The sequence below is a fragment of the Hibiscus syriacus genome, unplaced genomic scaffold (assembly GCF_006381635.1).
Source record: "Hibiscus syriacus cultivar Baekdansim isolate YM2019G1 unplaced genomic scaffold, ASM638163v2 tig00113725_pilon, whole genome shotgun sequence".
NCBI lineage: Eukaryota > Viridiplantae > Streptophyta > Magnoliopsida > Malvales > Malvaceae > Hibiscus > Hibiscus syriacus.
Window position 1 is genome coordinate 16,518,483 of NW_024063471.1, and position 22,486 is coordinate 16,540,968.

Below are 22,486 nucleotides of genomic sequence, written 5' to 3' on the forward strand. Positions count from 1 at the left end.
GTTTATAAGGATCATTCAAAATATATATAATCAAATAAACTATACATAAAAACATAAATATTTAAGTTCGCAATTGTGGGGAGCTTTCAATACATCCCATATAATACATATCAACTATTTCATCAACTGAAGTGCCTTGGCACTAGCTGAGATATATCTAGATATTCTAATCATACAAGACGATCATCGTACTACTAGAGTAATCCATGTGTCCTTGTTGTTTACCAAACATCACACAATGACTAATTTTATGATATTCTTATCTTATATTATTATTAGTTCTTGATGTGTTCATTAACTATTCTCACTTGTAAGTTCATTTAAGAAGACATGTCATTGTTAGACCCCTTCCTAACCCTTTGATCAAATTAATTTTCTTGCCCAATTCAGGACGATGTTACCAATACTAATCTCTTTAGTATCGATACCAACCCTTCAATATCGATATTAAAATTAACTATTGGAATCTGAAGAAAACTGACTATTTGGAGTATTAGTACTTATGTATTAGGGTATCGATACCATCTTGAGTATTAAATACCAAAATTGGGTTCGATGTTTAGGAAATTAAATTTAGTATATATATCCTTACATAGGGTATCAATACCCTTGTATTGTATGGTATCGATACTCATTGAGTACTGATACCAAAAATGATTTCTAGAATTTGTATTCCAAAGATGGTATTGATACTCCACCTTTGGGTATCTATACCCAACGAATAATATTGATACCACCAGCCACAATCTCTTATTTTTAACTAATTAAAGAATAATATCAATATTGTTCATAAAATATCGATACTCAAACCTGAAAATTACTTTTTTTGAGCAAAAAATGACATCTTAGCTTAATATATAAGTCCCTCTAAGGCCTTTAAACATTATTTAAGTCTTATGTAAGTTCATATGGGTCATAATGTGTCATTTTACAAGTTATATGACATTTTAAACTGAAATATGCCATGAATACTCTTCGATGCTTCATGAACTCATGTAAACTAGCCAACATATTCATTAATCTACAAGTGATGTAGATGAGTTAGAAATGTGTTACATTGATTCCTAAGTTGCTGGAAATACTCAAGGCTAAACCAAGTGTTAGATTTTATTTTCCCTTGCTTTTAGAGCTTTCTCCAACTTCTTTCACTAAACAAGGATCAAAGGAACAAGTTTCTAACTTAAGGAGTTAAGAAGACTTCCTAAGGCTCAAATCTATTAAAAATGAATTGGTTTTCTAAGGGTTTCTAAACCCCCATTAAAACCCACTTGTGGTCACCATAGCTAAAACTTATGTTTGAGGGCTTCAATGAATGCTTGAGATAAGGAGATTACAAACCTTACCTTAAAAATCTCAGACTAAGCTTGCAAGGAATCCAAGTTCTCACCTTTGGTAAATTCTCAAGAGAAGGAAGAAGAATAACGAAGAATTATGGTAGAGACAAAAATGTGATGAAAATGAGAAGGGGTGGATCACCGTTTTCCCTCTTCTTCCGGTGGGACATCACCAGCAACTAAGGGTATTTAGCCTTTGGTTCAAATGAATGGAATAATTACCCTCATACTCATTCCTCTTTTGCTCTAAGATAAAAAAATGCCCCTTTTAAGTCTATCTGGGTTCAAACCAAGCTAAATTTAATCTAAACTTAGATTAGGGTTTCCCTTAAAACTAATAGATTTACCTAAAACACTCTGTAGTTAGTATAAAAATTTTAACTAGGGTTTTAGGACGTTACAAAAAAAGATCATCAATCATTGGCAAGGGAAATCAATTATGTAGTTAATGCATGATAACTTGTAAAAAGGCTATATTTCGTGCCTTTTTACTTAAGTTAATGGTTGTTTAAAAGCATATTTCATTGCATATAGTTTCATTTGGAGTCATGTATTTGCATATGGTGGTGTTGTTTTACTGCAGCATTTTAATCATGAAACAAGTGTTGCTAAAAGAGAAAGGTTGTGTTTTGTTGATGATGTACAAGTAATTGAAGTTGAAGGAGAAGTGAAGAATTGCTAAAGCTAATAGAGAAGAGGAAAAATGCTACAACATTTTGGACTGTATTTCTGGGCGTAAAAAAAGTCAAAAGAGATGAAGATATTTTATAATTTACTGCAAAATTGTCCAACCAACACATGAATCTCTTTTAGTTGTCCTATGAACCCACTGCCAGCCTAGCCTATCTATTCATATGAGAGGAATGATCTCTTTGGGTACAAAGGGAATATGGGAACAAAACCATAAGATCCCCTTATTATAAATAGATAAGGTTACCCTAAACATAGGATGACTCTGTCTTTTGGGAAACTATGAGCTAAGAGAGAACGGAAGAGGCGACTACATATTTCTCCATTTTATTTCCTTTTCTTTCTTCTTTATTGGTTTCCTCCATAGCCAAGCTTTAAGGGGATAACAAGTTAGGCCCTTGAGAGAAGCTAAGGTAATTCAAGCGGTGATTCAAGGTTCATAGTAGCTCACATGATTGGGAGTTTTCTTTCTCTCCTTGGGCTTTTCACTTCTTATTTACTTTTTGGGTTGTAATGAAGCTATTATTGATGATGAATGATTTTATCCCCACCATGAACTAACTTATTTGGAACGGGTTTTCATTGGATGTTTTTTCTTTGTTTCAATGATTTTTTTTTTCCATGTTTAAATGCTTTCTTTGTTCATTGTTTAAATGGTTATAATTGTAAGAGTTTTCAAGAGTTAGCCATTTTCTATATTTGATGCTTAATATCAAGAGGGTTAGGCTTAGATCGACGTAAACAATGAGGCTGAGCTGGGAAAAAAGGCTCTAACTCACCTTAGAGATAAGGAAATGGTTTTAACAGATAAAAAGCCATTTTCATTATCAGGTTCTTTACTAGATATAGCCTAGGGACACTTTAGCAAATTCTGTTGAGCAGTATGCTCATAAAAGATGTTGCCCATTCTAGAAATAAGGCATATATTTCCTTAGTAAGACCAACCATTTATCCTTCTTGTAGCTTGTTTGTGAGAGTTTGTAAAGTTATCTTATTTCGTAGTATAGTGCTCAATGTAATTTTGTCATAGCATTCTTTACGTTTTGCCATTACATTTTTTACTGTTTGTTACAACAATTTAACCTATACTTCAATACTTTGCCACAACACTTTTACTCAAATATTCATACCATTTAAACTTTTTTTTATAATTTAAGTGCATTAGCTTTACTTGAAGTCCCTCCAAACCCTTTGGAGATGATACTCACTCACTACTATATTACTTGTTCGATGTGTATACTTGAACATGTTGCGTATCAAATATAGTACACTCTCACACACAACAAGTTTTTGGCATCATTGTCTGGGATTGACAAATGGTGATTTTAATGTTTAGTTTTTCACTATTTTATTTCTTCTTTTTGATAGATTAACTTGTTATTTTTGTTTACCTTTTTCAGGTGTTGTGTTACTGCATGACCCGTAGAGGATCTGAGAAGCCATTGTTACATTTGGTACCCGAGATTGAAAATTTTTCCTTCAAGGAAGTCGTTTTCAAAGAGCCATGTACGAAGTTCAAAACTGATGAGGTCAGCAAGTTGACGATCCTGAATATCCTAATGTTGTAGCAATTCCGAACAAAGGAATTGTAACTCGACCATAAACTAATAGAGATTATTTAGCTTGGATGATATGAACCCCACGATTATAGCTCCAACATTTCAGGAAGCCCACTTTGAGCTCAAACGAGTGACGTTCAACATGTTAAACTCAATTAGACAGTTTAGTGGTCCACCTTATGAAAATGCAAGGGAACACATTCGTTCATTTTTTTAGGTTTGTAACTCTTTTCGATAACAAGGTGTGCATGAAGATGTGATACAATTGAAGTTAATTCCATATTCTTTAAGGGATCGAGCAAGGGCATGGCTTAGTGGAGAACCCACTGGCTCGATAAAATCATTGACATACTTATGCAAGAGTTTTTTGCTACGATATAATCCACCCCATATGAACACCCAACTTAGGAATGACATTGCTTCCTTTTGACAAGCTAATGACTAATACATGTATGAGTATTGGGATAGATATAAGGGATTACTTCTTAAGTGTACGAACCATGGATTTCACGAATGGACACAAGTTTTTATGTTATACCATGGTGTAAATGCTCCAATGAAGATGATGCTAGATTCTTCAACAAATTGAACTTTGTTGGAAAAGTCACCTAAAAAGCATTTGATATCATTGATAGCATAGAAAACAATGACTATTAATTCCCTTCTTCAAGGCTAGGAATGGGGAGGAAAGCTCAAGGAACATTTGAGTTGGATACTAAGGATTTGGTTTTAGCTCAATTTTCAGTATTCATAAACATGTTGAACAATCTTCAATGTCCCAGTGAGGTGAAGAAATCAAGGTGGCAAGTTCTTCATAAGTACTTTTCCATCATAATCATCACGTGAACGAATGCACTAACAACCGCGAGTATACCAACTACGTGGGAAACTTTAATAGGAACAACAACAACCCCTATTCAAGCACTTACAACCTAGGGTGGCGTCAGCATCTTAATTTTCACGGGGTAATCAAGGAACTAATAATGCAAGTATCTTGACTCGACAAAAAAATATGACTAAACCCCCAAGTTTTCAGCAGAATATGGTGTGGAAAAATACCAACAAGGGGTCAACATCTTGATCAAATACAAGCTCTCTGAAAGCTACTCTCTAATATTTTATAGGAACTACGAAAGCTCTATTGTAAGATCATTCAAAATATATTAAGACCCACAAAGTGTTATTACAAAGTCAATGAGCCTTATAGAAAAACCAAGGAGCATTGCTACAAAGCTATAGTTCATCATTGAGAGCCTTGGAGACCCATGTGGGTTAAATTGCTACAACATTACATGTACGCCCTTAAGGCAGTCTACCCAGTAATACTGAAGTCATTAAAGATCATGGTAATAAGTAGTGTAGCACAATCAATTTAAGGAGTGGCACCCAAATTAACCAAGGAGATAAATTTAGGGCAAGAAGATGGATGATCACAACCCTAAGATTATGCAAGAAGAACCTGAAGCGCAAGAGGATGAATCTTTGAATAAGGATGAGAATGAGGGTTTAAAAAGTGAATCTATTGATGGAAGATAAAATAATGCTATAGCAAAAAAGAGACCCCCCTCTAGGAGAAGAAGAAGTCAGACCCCCACCACCCTTCCCTCAAAGATTGAAGAAGAAAAATCAAAACCTTCAATTCAAGAAGTTTGTAGATAACCTTGACCAGTTGTATATAAATATACCATTCTTGGAAGCCATTGATCAGATACCCACGTATATAAAGTTTCTCAAGGGTATTGTCACCAATAAAAGGAAGGTTGAAAAGTATGAGATAATTGTTATAACAAAAGAGTGATATTCTATGTTAAACAATCTGCCACCAAAGAGAAATAATCTTGCTAGCTTTATCATTGCTTGTTCTATAGGAGATATTTATGTGGGGAGAACCCTATATGATCTTGGATCGAATGTGAATTTGATGCCCCAATCAGTATTTCTAAAGCTTGGAATACGAAATGACAGACTGAAAACCATCATTTTGCAACTAGTCGATCAATCCCACGTCCAACCTGAAGGAAAAATTGGAGATGTCATGGTAAAGGTGGATAAGTTTATTTCCTAACTGATTTCCTCATCCTTGATTGTGAAACCAATGATAATACGCCCATCATTTTGGGGTGACCATTTCTAGACCTCAACTCAATTTTAATCAATTGTGAGAAGGATGAATTCACTATACGGGTAGATGATCAAAGTGTAACCATCAATGTATTCAATACTCTCAAATACATGGATAATTCCAAGGAGTGTCAATGTGTTATAAACATGGATTCGATGGTACAAGAGGAAGCTGGAGAATTTTGATGAAGTATTTTCTTGTAGATTGGGGACTATGTGAAGCTTAATGAATATGATAACGAGGAGCTTAAGGAATTCCCTATTGAGGTGCAACAGTCTAGCTTCCTCATAGCTAGACAATTATACAATTTGAACCTTTATATTTTACTAAATTTATTCCTCTAAAACCCTCACTTGAGCATGCACCCACCTTTGAGTTAAAGCTTTTTCCATCTCATCTTAAATATGTGTATTTGGGTAGTGGTGAGACTTTGCATGTGATAATATCTTCTTATCTTAAACCTGAGCAAGAACATAGCTTGATAAATGTGTTATATCAACTTAAGAAAGCCTTAGGTTGGATTATGCCAGATTTGAAGAGTATAAGCCCTACTATTTGCATGCACAAAATTATGCTTGATGAATGCCAAAATAATTCTGTTGAACCCCAAATAAGGCTTAACCCAGTCATATAGAACATGGTGATGAAGGAAATCATTAAATCTTTCAATGCTGGAGTAATCTACCCAATATCGAATGGTTTGTAGGTTAGCCTGGTGCAATGTGTGCCCAAGAAAGGATACGTGACTATGGTGTGCAATGAGGAAAATGAGCTCCTACCTATAAGAACCATCATAGGGTAGAGGATTTGTATGGACAACCAAAAGCTCAACAAAGCAACCAAGAAGGACAATTTCACCTCCATTTCATCGATCATATACTATACCGATTGAAGGACAAGTCCTTTTATTATTTCCTCGATGGATACTCAGGGTACAACCAGATTTCTATAACGGTAGAGGATAAAGAGAAGACAACCTTCACATGACCATATGGTACGTACCCCATTAGGAGAATTCCCTTTGGACTATGCAATGCTTCAGCAACTTTCCAATGGTGTATGTTTGGCAATTTTCTCAAACATGGTGGAAGAGTTCTTGGAGATCATCATGGATCACTTTTCTATTTCAAGAGATGATTTTGAATAATGCCTTTTCAATCTAGCTAAAGTACTGAAGTGATATGAAGAAGCTATCCTAGTGTTGAATTGGGAGAAGTATCACTTCATGGTGACAGAAGACACTGTTCTAGGTCACAAAATCACAAAAAAAAAAATAGAGATGGACAAGGAAAAAAATTTGAAGTGATCAAGAAGCTACCTCCACCAACGACCGTGAAGGCATTCAAAGTTTACAATGACATGCAAGCTTCTATAGGAGATTCATAGAGGACTTTTAAAAAATCTCCAATCCTTTATGCATTTTGCTATATCAAAATCAGTACTTTGTGTTTGATAAGGATTGTTACATCACATTCAAGGAGTTGAAGGAGAGGCTTATCTCAACACCCATAGTCAGTCCCCCATATTGGACCACTCCATTCAAACTGATGTGTGATGCGAGTGACTATCAGTAGGAGCAATGGTTGGCCTGCGTTGAGGTAAAATTTTCCATGTAATTCACTATGGTAGCCAAACTTTTAATGAAGCATAAATAAATTACACAACCATTAAGAAATAATTGTTTGTTGTACTTTTTGATTTGATAAGTTTAGAGCATACTTGATAGGAACTAAGGTTATTGTTCATACCAATTATTCAACCATCAAATACTTAGTGACTCAGAAGAATACAAAACCTATACTTATTTGGTGGATACTTATATTGCAAGAATTTGACTTAGAGGTTAAAGATAGGAATGAAACAAAAAATCAAGTTGTTGATCACCTCTCTAGGCTAGAAAACAAGGTTGCATGTGATGAAAACTTAGAAATCAATGAGGAATTCCCTGATGAGGAATTTTTATTTTTTGCAACAATTCTGTGGCATGATGACATAGTTAATTTTCTTTTTAGTGGTATTTTGCCTCCTAATTTAAATAGACAACACAAAAAAAATCAGGAGATGTGCGATTATACTATTGAGAAAACCCTATTTTTCAAGCAATGTGACAATCAAATGATTCAAAGTTGTGTCCTAAAATAGGAGCAAAAGGAGATTCTATTCCATTTTCATACAACTTCTTGTGGATGCCATTTTAGAGGGGTAATGACTAGCACAAAGGTCCTACAGTCCATGTTCTATTAGCCCATACTCTTCAAGGATGCGTATGATTTATACAAGGCTTGTGATAGATACCAACAAAGTGGAAACGCTTCTCTAGAAGACATGAAATGTCATTACAAAATATCATGGAGGTGGAACTCTTCGATGTATGAGGAATAGACCTTATTGGACCCTTCTCATCTTCCTTTGGTGATCTTTACATCCTTTTAATAGTGGACTATGTGTCCAAATGGGTTGAGGCATTGGCTACACCTAGGAAAGACTCCAAGACTGTTCTTAAGTTCCTTTATAAAATCATTTTCACAAGACTTGGAGCACCTAGAGCCATCATAAATGATAAAGGCGCCCATTTTGACAACAAACTAATTGCTAAGCCATTACAGAGGTATGGGGTAAGGAAAAAGATTGTTAAAACATACCACCCCAGACCAATGGGCAAGTTGAGGTCTACAATCGAGAGATAAAGCAAACACTTGAGAAGGTGGTTAAACCGAAAAGAAGGATTAGTCTCCCAAACTCGATGAAGCATTATGGGCATATCATACAACATTCAAGACACCACTTGGGATATCACCTTTCAAGATTTTCTATAGAAAGGTGTGTCATCTCCCTGTTGAACTAGAGCATAAGGCCCACTGGATAATCAAGAAACTTAACCTGGATGCCCAACTAACCAGTGTGAGATGACTACTAGAGTTGAATGATATAAAAGAATTTTGAGCTCATATTTATGATAATACTCACTTATATAAGGAAAAATAAAGAGGAGGCATGATAAACATCTTTTTCCATGATAATTTCACGAAGGCCAACAAGTCATTCTCTACAACTCAAAAATTAAACTGTTACCTGGTAAGCTCAATTCATGATGCTTCAAGCCCTTCCAAGTGCACAAAGTCTACCACTGTGAGACGATTGATATCAAGAACCTCAATGATGACACCATCTTCAAGGTTAATGGACAAAGACTAAAAGTCTACAACGAAGCCCCAATCCTATGCGATAAGTCTTCACTTCTCATCCACAACACATGAGAGTTTGCACCCACCATCCATTTTTCTTTATTTTGTTATAGCATTTGCCTTTTAGACTATGTTCATAAATAAAATATTTATTTCATTTTCATTGTACTTTCATTTCTTTTTATTCTTGATTTTACATATTTTATTTTTAGTTTTTTGCGTGAATTGTCAGATAAGTGGCGGCTTGTGAACAAATAATAAAAAGTTTGAAATCAAAACCATAATTCGTTAAGTTTGGGCAACAAAAAGAGAACTTTTGTTGAGATTCCCCCAATCAAATCACCTTTTATTTTCTCTCTCCCACTTTTTCCTTTTTCATCAACTCCCCATTAACTCTTCCCTTTTCCCAAAAAATTGCCATAATCATGTCACCCCCTTTTAACTAACCACCATTTTTATTTTCTTTTATTTTCTTCCCATCTATTTTATTTTATTTTATTTTTCTTCTTATTCTTCTTTTCTGTGCAAAATCGATATCCAAAACAACCAAGCTTTTTTTTTCTTATTTTTCTCCCTTGCAGTAACCATAACTCATTTTAAGCAAGTCACCGATGCCTCATCTTCATCACAAATGTCGCAAAAAATCCGCATTAATAAGTTAAAAGATGATGATGCCAAAGAAAGATTTCATGGAATCATAGGCCAAAAAATTTATTTCGAGCAAGGGATCATTTTCTTGAATGTTGAAGAGGACGGTTTCTATCTTGACGTAATGGAAGTTACGACCACACATAAGTGGACAAGATTCGCCCAACATCATGACGAGGTGGTCGGAACTTTTGTGAAGGAATTTTATGCCCTTTCACTGACCCTTCTCAACATGTTATCTTTGTGAGAGGGGAGAAGACTCGATTCACCCCGTCAGTCATCAATTGGTTCTTCAAGTTGAAGAACGTCGCCAATCACCATTCTTCCTTTGTCAAGCATGTCGACATGGAAGCCTACTAGGGGATTCTTGAATATTTGTACTTCCATGGCACTAAGAGGAAGGGAGACACCTTAAGCAAACTAAGTATGGAGAAGTGGTATCTTAAGCCAAAAGAAAAAAATATGGAATCACTTCCTCAAAATAAGATTGATTCCCACATCACATCACACAATTGTTTCTTTACAACGAATGCTTTTGCTCAATTCGATTATGGTTGGCTTTTCTATTGACATTGGAAAAATCATCGTGGAATAAGTCTATGGTTTCCTTAAACGAAAAAGAGCCCCTTAATCGTCTTGAGCCTAATCACTGCACTTTGCAGAAAGAAGAAAGTTTTCGATGACACACTTGATGAAATTATCCCAGGGAAAAAGTTAGCTTGCCAAGGATAAAATTCATGAGCTGATGGGCTTTAACGAGGACACCCTTAAGGAAACTCTTGAGAAGGGTGCGAAGGCAATTATTGCAACAACATTGGTTGTTGTGGTGGAATTGTCCCTAAAAACAAAGGAGCAAGTGGAAAACTTGTCGAGCAATTTACAAACTTTCTTCATCTGTGTGAAGAAAATAAACTAGGTTTTATCATCATACTTCAAACATATACTCCCTTTGATGTTCGATGACTTCCATTTCTTCCATAATTCATTACTAAGTACAACAAAGAATGCTATAGTAGCCTCTGAAAGAGCCTAAAATAATGATGCAGCTTAGGCAGATGAGACCACACCTATGATGCCTATACTAGCTGCATGCATATTTCAACTTACCCCTCATCGATGTTGGAAAGATAGAGAGACCTTCGAGAGACCCTAAGAGCTCAGAGTAACAAGCCAAACCAAAGTATTTTGTAGATGACAAGGATGAATTCAATTACCAAGCTGACGAGATTCCTCCTTCACTTGAAATCTCACAGCACTTCACTTGAAATCTCATAGCACACTGACCCACCAATGATTAGAAATCAGTTGAAAAGATTAATAAGATATGCATTGACTTCTCTTACTGAGGCATCTAAGACCACTACGCCACCACACACCACCCAAGAACATGACCAAGGTAGCCCTACCCCGAGGAAGAAATGCACCAGACATGCGGGGAGCAAAATAACCCCACCATCACTACAATGAGGTACCTCCTTTTCCATTAGCTTTTGCATTTCATATAATTAAGTTTAATTTAGTTCTCATGCATTGAGGATAATGCATCCTTCAAGTTTGAGAGAGGTAGTGTTCAAAGTTAGGGATTTTCCTTGATAGTTATTAATAGAATTTTGCTATCAAATTTGTTATGTTCTAAGATAATTTTTGGAGTAAATTGATGATGCTCAATGATGAAGAATTTTTTATGGCTATGATTGATTGAATGTAAATGATTGTTGAGATTGATAAAACCAACTATAAGACCTGGTTTGTTTGCGTTTTAATTGATATACAATTGTATGCTCTCTATCCTTAAGGAAATTAGAAATTTTTTATGAAATAACTCTTTCATGCCTTAATATAAATTGATGGTAATGAATTTAAATGATAAATGACAGCTTGAAAAGCTAAATTAAACTCTCTTATTCTTATGAAATGCGTTGAATTATGAATAAATGTTTCGACATAAATATAGAGGGGCACTCCTCTTTATTATAACATTGCTAGGAAACCCCTTTAATAAATGGCAACTATAGCATATGAGTGAATAAAAGTAGTCATGAAATGAATCTACCTACTAGCTTGGGTATGTAATATTTTCTCCAGTTCATCTAGAGTTAAGGATGGTAGTTGTGATAGGCTAACTCTCCTCATAGTAGTATAAAAAAACATTTAAAGGAAATGGGAGTAAACTTGTGCTTAATGGGTAAATAAATGCTAGGGTAGAATAGAGAACTTACCTAGAATTTGTCTAACTTTGTTAAGCATATATTGGATACAATCACGCACAAACATGCAAAGGATCTTTTCCTAGGAAAAAAGTTCTTGAATTCTCAACTAGTATAGCCTGTTGAAGTCTATGTTTCTGAGGGCTGAAATTTATGCCATATAATTGTCTTGAAATGAACTTTGTCATAACATTTCTTTTGTTGATCATTATCCATTGACTGAGAACAAGAAACAAATTATGTTTTTAGGTGTGATAAGCTCGTAAAAAGGCTATATTTCAGGCCTTTTTACTTAATTTATTTATTGTTTAAAAGCCTATTTCATTTCATATAGTTGTATTTATGTCCATGTAGTTGCATATGGTGGTGATGTTTTGCTATAGAATTTTAATGATAAAATTGATGTTTCTTAAAGGGGAAGGTCGTGTTTTGCTAATGATGTGTAGATAATTGAAGCTAAAAGAGAAGTAGAGAACTACTAAAGCTGAAGAAGAGTTGGAGAAATTCTATAACATTCTCGACGACATTTATAGGCATAAAAAATACAAAAAGGATGAAGATAATCTATAATTTTCTTCCAAGCTATTCAGCCCACATGTGAATCCTCTACTAGCTGTCCTTTTGATCCCCACAACCTTGCTTACCCCTCACGTGAAAAGAATAATCCCTTAGGGTAAAAAGTAAATTTGGGCACAAAACCATATAATACTTTTAGTATAAATAGATAAGGATACCCTAAAATGAGGAGAGCTTTTAGAAAGTAAGAGATAAGAAAGAGAAAAAGGGTTACAACGCAAATTCTCCATTTTCTACCCTTCTTCCTCCTTTGAGAAAAGCCAGTTTTGCTAAGGTGGTTCAAGGCAGTAGTTTAAGGCTCACGACAGCTCAAGTGCGTGGGAGTTTTACTTATACCTTTGTGCTTTTCATTCTTATTTGTTGTGGGTTTGTAATGAAAAAATGTTGATGATGGATTATTTTAGCCCTGCCATGAACTAACTTATTTGGCACGAGTTTACTTTGGTTGATAATGTTTTGTTTTAAATGAATGGTTTAGTTTTTTTTTTTCATGTTTAAATGCTTGTTTTGTTCATTATTTAAATGCTTAAATTTGTAAGAGCTTTCGAGAGTTAGCAATTTTCTATGTTTGATGATTAATATCAATAGAGTTAGGATTAGATCAATGTCAACAATGGGGTTGAGCTGCGAAGCGATGCTCTAACTCACCTTAGAGATAAGGAAAGGGTTTTAAGACTAAAAGGGGTAGGACTTAGTCGATAGTATTATAGTGTAGTTTGAGCTAAAAGGTGTTATCGTAGCATTTTGGCTATCAGGTTCCTTACTAGAGATAGATTAGGAGCACTTTAGTAAAATCTGCTAAGAAGTATACTCCTGGAAGATGTTAACCATTCTACAGACAAGGCATAGGATTCCTTAGTAAGCCCGACCGTTTATCCTTCTTGTAGCTTGTTTGTGAAAGGTTTTCAAGTTATCTTTTCTCATACTCCATTGATCAACTCAAATTTTTTATAGCATTCTTACTTTACTTTCTATTACATCACTTCAACCATTTCAATATTTTTCCACAACATTAACATCCAATTATTCGAACTTTATTACTTGTAGATGAACTTTATTACTTTACTTTACTTTACTTTCTGTTACCTTCTTGTAGATGAACAATTGGATGTTCATACCATTTTATACTTTATTAGTTATAAAACGAACTTTGCTCGAAGTCCCTCAATCTCTATGGAGACGATACTCACTCACAAATATATTACTTGTTCTATTGTGTATACTTGCACAGTTTGTGTACCATAGCACAGTACATCCACACAAGCAACAAGTTTTTAATGTCTTTGCTAGGGATCTAACCCATGTCACCCACGTGATAGGTGGGTATATTCACCACTATACTACATGTCATTCTTCTTAATGAACAAAATTAGCGCTCCCCATAGAGATTTGCTCAGTCGGATGAGCTCCTTTATTTCTTTTAGTGCCACGCAATAAGAGAAATATACATCGAAACCAGTCGTAGTAACACTTCAATACCAAAATCCAGTTCTTAGTCTGGTGGTAACCCTAATAAATCTTATAAGAACACATCGGGAAATTCTCATACAATACTGATATTATCGAGTGTCAGATTCAAACTCCTAGTGCCAACCATGTTAGCCATGAAGGCGTCACGACCCCACTCAATCATTCTTCGAGCCACTATGGCTAAAACGATTCTTGATGGGCATCCTGGGCTTTCGCTAGTCATCAATACTTTAGTACCATCAAGTCTTCTGAGTTTGAGCTACCTAGCCTTGCACCTGAAAATAACATTATGGTTAGATAATCAGTCCATTCCCAAGATCATATCAAATTCCAAAAATAGTAGTTCCATTAAGTCAGCTAAGAATCTAACCTTGAATCTCTATCGGATAATGAAGGTGCAACTTATAACACCCTTTACCCTTATTCGTATCCAAATACAAGTTAAGGATGTCACATTGTTTCTATATAACATTTCCTACTTGAAGTTGAAAAAAAATTACTTCTTTTAAAATTTCTAATTTAACATTTACTATTAAACCACTTATTCACATAAAATCATAATGAAATATTTAATTTTAATTCACATTCGGTTTCAGGTAGCAATTAGGCAATTTAATACTATTTCATATCACAATTAAAAACTACCTAATTTAAAAATCAATCGATTAATCTTTATAACATGATTTAATACTAATCATACATAATTGTTTAACCACTTACCATATTTTCTCCTTTCTTTATTATGTAATCTCATATTGTATTACTCTACGATTTTAGGACAACTATTATCATATACTTTTATATCACCATATATATATATATATAACATTTTTAATATCTATAATTAAATTTATTGAAACATCTCCTTTGCGTTTATTGCCTACCAACACATGACCACTCACAAACAACAACTATTATTATAATTCCACATCATCTACAAAAATTTTGTATTATACTCATAAATTTTCTTACTATACACGAAGTATCATGTTGCACTAAAGTGTTACAATTTAGACTAAGTTTTCACTTAATGAGGCATTTAGAATAATTAATAAAACAATTTTATAATATTATGTAACAAGCATATATTTTAGTACAAACTATCATATAAAACTTAAGATAACCATTTAATTAAATGAATGAGATTTATCCAAATCTTTCGAGTAACTTGTAATTCAAATTTTCATCTATAAGCCATTCAATGTTATATCGAATTTTACGTATAATTTTTTTTTGTAAAACATAATAATCAAACTAATATTGTCCTTTCTACTATTATTGTTCCTTTTCCTGTACTGCATCTTTTACTATATATATTTTATTGTATATATCTTTTATTGTACTGTTTCTTTTAGTTTCATTTTATAGCCCAATGTATAATCATGAGAATACATGATCCACGGTCAATAATTGAGTGTTCCGTATGATATGCAATGTAATTGTATGGCACATTAGTGCCCTGTATTCAGTACCCATTATGAAGTATAAACTGTCAGTAATAGTATGGCACATTTAGTGCTAGAATGCACATAAAGTGCCAATATTAATAGGCGTACATGTTTTGTAGAACACAACATCACTGTACTAGTAATCAAATATGGTACCTCACAACGTCAAAACATTATGAGACCCATAATACACATATAATGTCAATATCATTAATCAATAATCACTTCACCTCGCTTACCACTGTCTCTCAAATCATGTACATTGCCACTGTCTCTCAAATCATGTACATTGGGCTTTTATTTAAATCTTATATCTTTTTCCATATAAAACATTTGTAGGAAAATTATCAAATTTATATATTATTTTAATCATATATTAATACTTTAACTAACATAATAATTTCATATTCATATAAATATATTTAAAATATCATTAATGTATATTCAATATTGATTTCTTTCACTAAATTGATAATAAATTTTAGCTTTATCAAATTAATAATCTTAGTCCCTTAAATAATTAATTGTCACATCAATTTACTTAGTTTTCAACATTTCACATTTAGCTACGAATAAACTTTCTTTTAAATATAACATATCATTTTGATCATGTCCAAAATAATTCCTTAATATTCAAATTAATCCATATCAATCATTATATTCAACCACTTTCACATTATTTCCAATCTAATGCATTATCTTTACATCATTATCATATTACCTCCAACTTTCCTAAAACTTGAAAATTGGACCTCTATCTTATACAACTTTCCACATTAATCCAAATTCAATAATTTATTATTAAATTATAAATTTTAGCATAATAAACTAACTTTCTAACCTTTTCATATTAAAACTTCATGTAATTGGAAAAAGGTTTTTAATAATTTAACCAAATTTCAATTTATCCTTTCAAGTCCTTCTAATACTCATTTATCATTATAATTTACTTAAACTTTACATTTTATGTTATACTTAATTTCTATTTTAACCCATAATTTCTCCACATTTATAATTAAATCATTAAACTTATACATATTTCCAAATCAGTCCCAATTAACATCAGTATCATTATTATATTATTTAAACTTCAGATATTTTAATATTCATATGTATGCAGTGACATTCAAACTCACAATTTATGCAATTTACATTTTGCTCCCTAAACTTTAATAAACTTTCTATATCGGCCCAAAAATCAACATTCCAACATTAAATCAACATTTTAATAATCAATTTCAATATGTTGCTTAAAATTCTAAACAATTACACAATTGCCAGTTAAATTCCTATTCTTTCCATTATTACGATTTAGCCCTTATACTCTTATAATCTTCCAAATCTGATTCCAAATTCATAATCTAACCTATATGATAAATTTTTCTAGAATTCATCTCAACTTTTCTAGTTTATTCAATATGGTATTTTTTATCATTTAATCCCAAATTCAAGCATCATAAGACAAATTCAAATATTCCAGCAATGTATTCAAATTCCACTCATCAACTTTATACCAAATTCCATTTCAAACCCACAACTTTTATAAATTTACAATTTAATCCTCAATCTTAATAATCTTACAAATTAACTTTAATTCAGGCTTTATTTAACATAACAAAAAATTCCAACATTTAATTCAAACATAATACCTCAATAATTACACATGTTCACTTAAGTCTTTATCTCTTCCATATTTATGATTTTGTACTCAAACTTTATCAACTTTCCAAATTAGTTCAATTTTACATTCTAACATAAAAATCAACATGTCAATAGTAAATTTCAACATAATAAAATATCTATTGAACAATTTCACATTAATCTCTATATTTATTAATTTATACGAATAGGTTCCTATACGTTCACAATTTTCCTAATTAGTCCAAATCACATTCAAAACATGTAGAATCAGTCACACGTCATTGCTAAACCTTGTATAATTTTCCGATAATTTTTCCTCATTTATTTCCCTTAGGCCGGATACCTTTAAGTTTGTCCAACATGTTTTACATTTTGATTCAAGCATGAATTCAACTTTTATTCATCAAATACATGTAATTTCAAACAATTCCATATCAAAAACACTTAAAAATTCAATAACTTTTCATAATTTATAACCATAGCCGAATGGTGAATAAGTTAATCTAATAATCTTTAATTAATTTTCATGCTTGTATATCATTTTCCAACATTGCTAACAATCCAACCTTAGTTCATTGAATTCTAGCCTCTCTTTCATTCACCTTATTCATCCATTTAACAATTGAAGCAGGGAAACAATGAAATATGATCACTAAATGATAGAGAATTTAACATAGATCATTTTTCTATTTTATGACTTAAGCCCAAAATCAAAGGAAAATAGCTACAAGTAAAGAAAAGGAATAAAATACAACTTACTTCTTTCTCTTCGAAACTCCCGACAATATATAAGGATAAAGGGGAAGAAGACAATTTTTTTTCTAGATTTTTCTCATAAAATATCTTATGTACACTTGTACAAATTATAATTAAAATGAATTTAAAATTTATTTTAGTCCAAAAGTAATTTCTACCCTTAATGAATCAATATATCTACCATTTTTCATGCTTTCATCACCATACTTACATCATCACATCAACATAAATATCATATTTATTGATTTCCATCCTTGCCTATACACTTTTCCAAAATTTCAATTTAGTCACTTAATTTCAACTATTCAACTTTAACATGGATAATTCACTTAATTCTACTGATTATAAATAGAAATATACTATTTCTAACCCTGGACTACCATCCTTCAATTTTTTGTAAATTTTCGATTTGATCTGATTATCTGAATAATTTATTGAACTTTATCGCTTAATAACTCTTTACAAAAATTTCATATCAAAGTTTGAATTCCATAGAGAATCTATTCGTAAAGATGAACTATTTATTTATAGAATAAAATTTCATTTTGGGAAAATTAACTCTTTGTTCCTTAAACGTTTTTAGGTTTCTACTTTGGCCACTAAGCTTCAACATTTACATTTTAGTCATTAATCAAATATTTTAGCTATTACACAGCTCGTCAACAAGAACTTCTAATCATAGGGGACTAGATACTTAGACTCATATATCTCATTCATCCTCTAGAATGTCTCTCTCTCGAATAAAGTCACAAAAAATATAAGAGTGGGTGATCCCAAGTCTACTAAAGTAGTAACTGGAACAGAAAATACCACTAATGTACCAGAGATCACATTTACTGCACCATACTCCTCCTCAATTCTCAATATATATTTCCTCACGACTACTCTTGGCTCAAAACCAACTACTAATTTAGTTGCACCCCTAATGTATAATTCAGATTTAGTGCCACCACCTCTCAAGGGCACTCGGTCTCGTTGAACAGACGATGTTGACCTCTAGGTCAACGCATGATCTATGCTCTAAGCCTATGGGTAGTCCTTAATGAAATAGTCCACAATCCCTGAGAGTCTTTGGCCTTCTTGGTAGAAGTCTGCGAAGGTCTAATTGGCTCTTCCCTGCAGAACCACTCATCAATTGGGCTTTCATACTTTGGACCGTTTTAACCGCCTTAGCATGACATGACAACTCAACAAAGATCATGGGTGTGTTAGCTGCTAGATGGGTGTGGATGTCTTTGTCTAGGCCCTCTCTAAACCTCTTATACCTCATGTCATCTATAGCCACAAGTTTTAGTACATAACGACTCATGTGTAGAAAGTCCCTCTATGGGTTAACTGAAGAACTGCATCATTAGATCATCAGTGTGATACTTTTCCCTAAACTTAGATAGAAATTAATTCAATTAGGTCATTCAAGTTCCAAAGCTAATTCTACAGTTTCCACCAATCAATCGCATCCTCCCTTAAAAGAGCGGTGACTCACTCGAGCTTACCCTCAAAGGTATTGTGAAACTAATGAAGTGTGTAGAGAGTCTCTCAAAGACATTAATCGGAGATGATGGTGTCATCGTCCTTAGAACCAAACAAATCTATGATCTTGTACCGATAGAGCCTCTCAACCGAATACTCTTGCGGTGTTATGGTGTGTGATACTGGTGGGTAGGTAGAACAAATAGTTCTTTAGGGATAGTATGAATGATGTGCCTAAGAATTAAAGTCATGTCCCTAAAGAAGGTGACCTTATCGACTCTTACATCCCTTGAAACTTCATACTCCTCGGAGTCCAAAATAAAGTCATCGTCGGTGTCATCAACTAAGGAGGTACAAATCTCATATCTACCCTCATGACTGGGAACAAAATTATCGACCATAGTATTTTTATAATTAAAAAAATGAGAGGTTATTATCATCATTCTAGATATTATAGTACTTTTGACATTCTAGAGGCATGTATACACATGCACTTATTAACTCTAACCTGCGGGTCCTAGGAACAACTAAACATGATGCTTTGATTCCACTAAATGTAACACCCTAATCCGATCTGACTCGAAGCTTGAAGGATCAAGGTGTTATACGGAGCAACTGAAGTGACAAACCATTTATTTCTTTTTTAAATCGACAATATAATCATAATTAAACATTCAGTTTTAGAAAAATATAATTTTAATACCAAAGTATAATACGTTTACGAATTATGGCGAGCTCCCAAATACATCCTAAAATGATAACATAATAGCTATATCAAAATAGAATTGTGACTAAAATATACATAAGTTATATGAATGGTACATTCCCTCTAAAATATACTCAAGAAGTACTTTGGTGCCTACGTGAATTTGGAACAGGAACTGATGACAAGCTCCTTGAGACTCCTTTAATAACCTAGGTATAAAATTAAATTTCAAATGTTGAGCTCAAAAGCTCAGTGCTACACAAATAACTCTATTATACTATAAGCATTCAACACATGGGCATGCTAACAGTCACAGTCATAAGCATACAAGAACATTAAACACACAATCAAGGGTAGGCATCATTATGTAGTGCGGATTACTACCTTTCAGGGCTCACAACCCTCTAGCCTACCCATGGTACACTCGGGTACCTAGGGTGACATCTAACATTCTGTGTCGAATATGTATACCCGGTCAGCTTGCCACTTAGAGTACATGGGACACTTATACCCAACTAGCAAGATTAGCCCATTGAAAATAACTTGCATATATCTAGATATTTCTAGCAAATAAGATGATCGTCATAATAACTAAAGTAACTCATATATACTTGTTGTTTCCCGAGTGTCACATAAAGGCATAAGTTTTATGGCATCTTACTTCATATTGTTCTTATGCTTTTCACACCTTTAATCAATGTTTTCACTTTCAAGCTTCATTTGGAGATACTAATGACTCTAGACCCCCTTCCCAAACTCTTAACTTAAATCAAGCTTCATGCTCATTTTATTCCAATGGTACCGCTATTAAGTTCATTATTATCAATACCCACCCTTGGTACCAATACTAGTTTTGCATTCAATGTTTTAAGAAAGCCTTATAGTATTGATATCTTATATAGAGTATTCATACTTCTCTATTGGGCTATCGATACCATCTTACGTATTAGAACATAAATTAGATTCGATGTTCAGAGAAAATAATTCAATTTCAATATCCTTACTGAGAGAATCGATACTTATTCTTTTTAGGGTATTGATACTACCCAAGTACCTATACTGATTTTTACTAATGGAATTTGCAAATTAGCAATTGTAACGATACCTCACCCTTTAGTATTGATACCCGAAGAACAATATTGATACAATATGAACAAGGCATCTATACTTCCCAACTAAAACCCCTTGTTTTGGCTATCTAAAGAACAATATCAATATTATTCATCTAGTATTAATACTAAAACCTAGAAATGCTATGTTTTTCATGAATATATCACTCTGACTCAACCTCAAAGCCCTCCTAATGTTCTTAAATGTTATGAAAATATCTATGAACTCATACAAGCTAACCAAGCACACTTAATGACTTACAAGTTGTATAGATAAGATACAAGTTTGTTACTCTGATCCTAAGTTGTTGGCAAAACAACCCAAAACTCAACCAAACACAAGCTTATCCTTGCCCTTGTTCTTGGAGATTTCTCCAACTTCTTTCACTGATCAAAAGACAAGTAAATATGTCACTAAATCATTTATGAACCTAAAAGGAAGCTAAGAATGTCCTCTAAGGCTCAAAACCACTAAAAATGAACCGATTTAACAACAGTTTCTAAACTCCCACTAAACCCCCACCTATGGCCACCATGGCCAAGCCTTGATATTGAGGACTTGAATAGAAGCTCTAGGGAAGTGATTACAACATTTACCTTGAGATTTTCATACTAAGCTTGCAAGACAATAAAGTTGCTTCATTTCCTCAAGATACAAGAAGAACTAAGGTGAGTTTTTGAATAAAAGAAAAAAAAAACAAAGAGAGTGAGGAAAATGAGATAACAAGGGAAGCCTTTCTTGTCTTCTCCAATCGAGTGACCTCGCCGTAATTAAGTGAATTTAACCTTTAAAACCATAAATAGGATAATTACCCATAGGCCTCTCCACCTTTGATCCTAAAAAATTACCATTTTTATCTCCATTTGGGCTCAGGCCAAGCTCAAACCAACTCAACTTAGCCCAAGGCTTCATACAAGGCTAATGGGTTCATATAAAACCCTCCCGGGTCAACTCAAACCTATTAACCTATAAATTGGGCGTTAAAATTTTGATTTTAGGAATTCAGAGTACCTAAACTATTACTAGTTTAATATGAAACTATTCTTGACATCTATAAAAGAAAGGTGGGAGTGGCTTAGATACAAGATGAAAAATTATTCAAATGGAACATCAACATTAAGTGGGAGCTCATCTCAACATGAATTCGAAAAAACATGTGGAAGCTCATGTCATCCTCTAGGTGACACAACATCAGTTTGGCTACATGAGATTTCATTAGAACTACAACATCAAATTTGATCGTATTGTCAGTGAAACCCGTAGTAGTTGGTCGTAGCTTATCATGTAATCCAATTTTTTATGATTTTTATAATGTGTATATATCTCGATTGCAACCTTTATAGACGCTCATTTATGGGGAAATAAATATGAGCATTAATAATATGACACCTTTGGTGTCTAAAACGACAATTTTCATACCCATATTTTCAAGAGATATAGGAGAATTTATGGTTGGTCATATGTTTAGGATAATGCTTTCTATGCTACCACTGAAAACACTCGACCAACCTCAATGATTGTAACAAAATCGATATCCACCCAACCATTATCATCGATAACCATG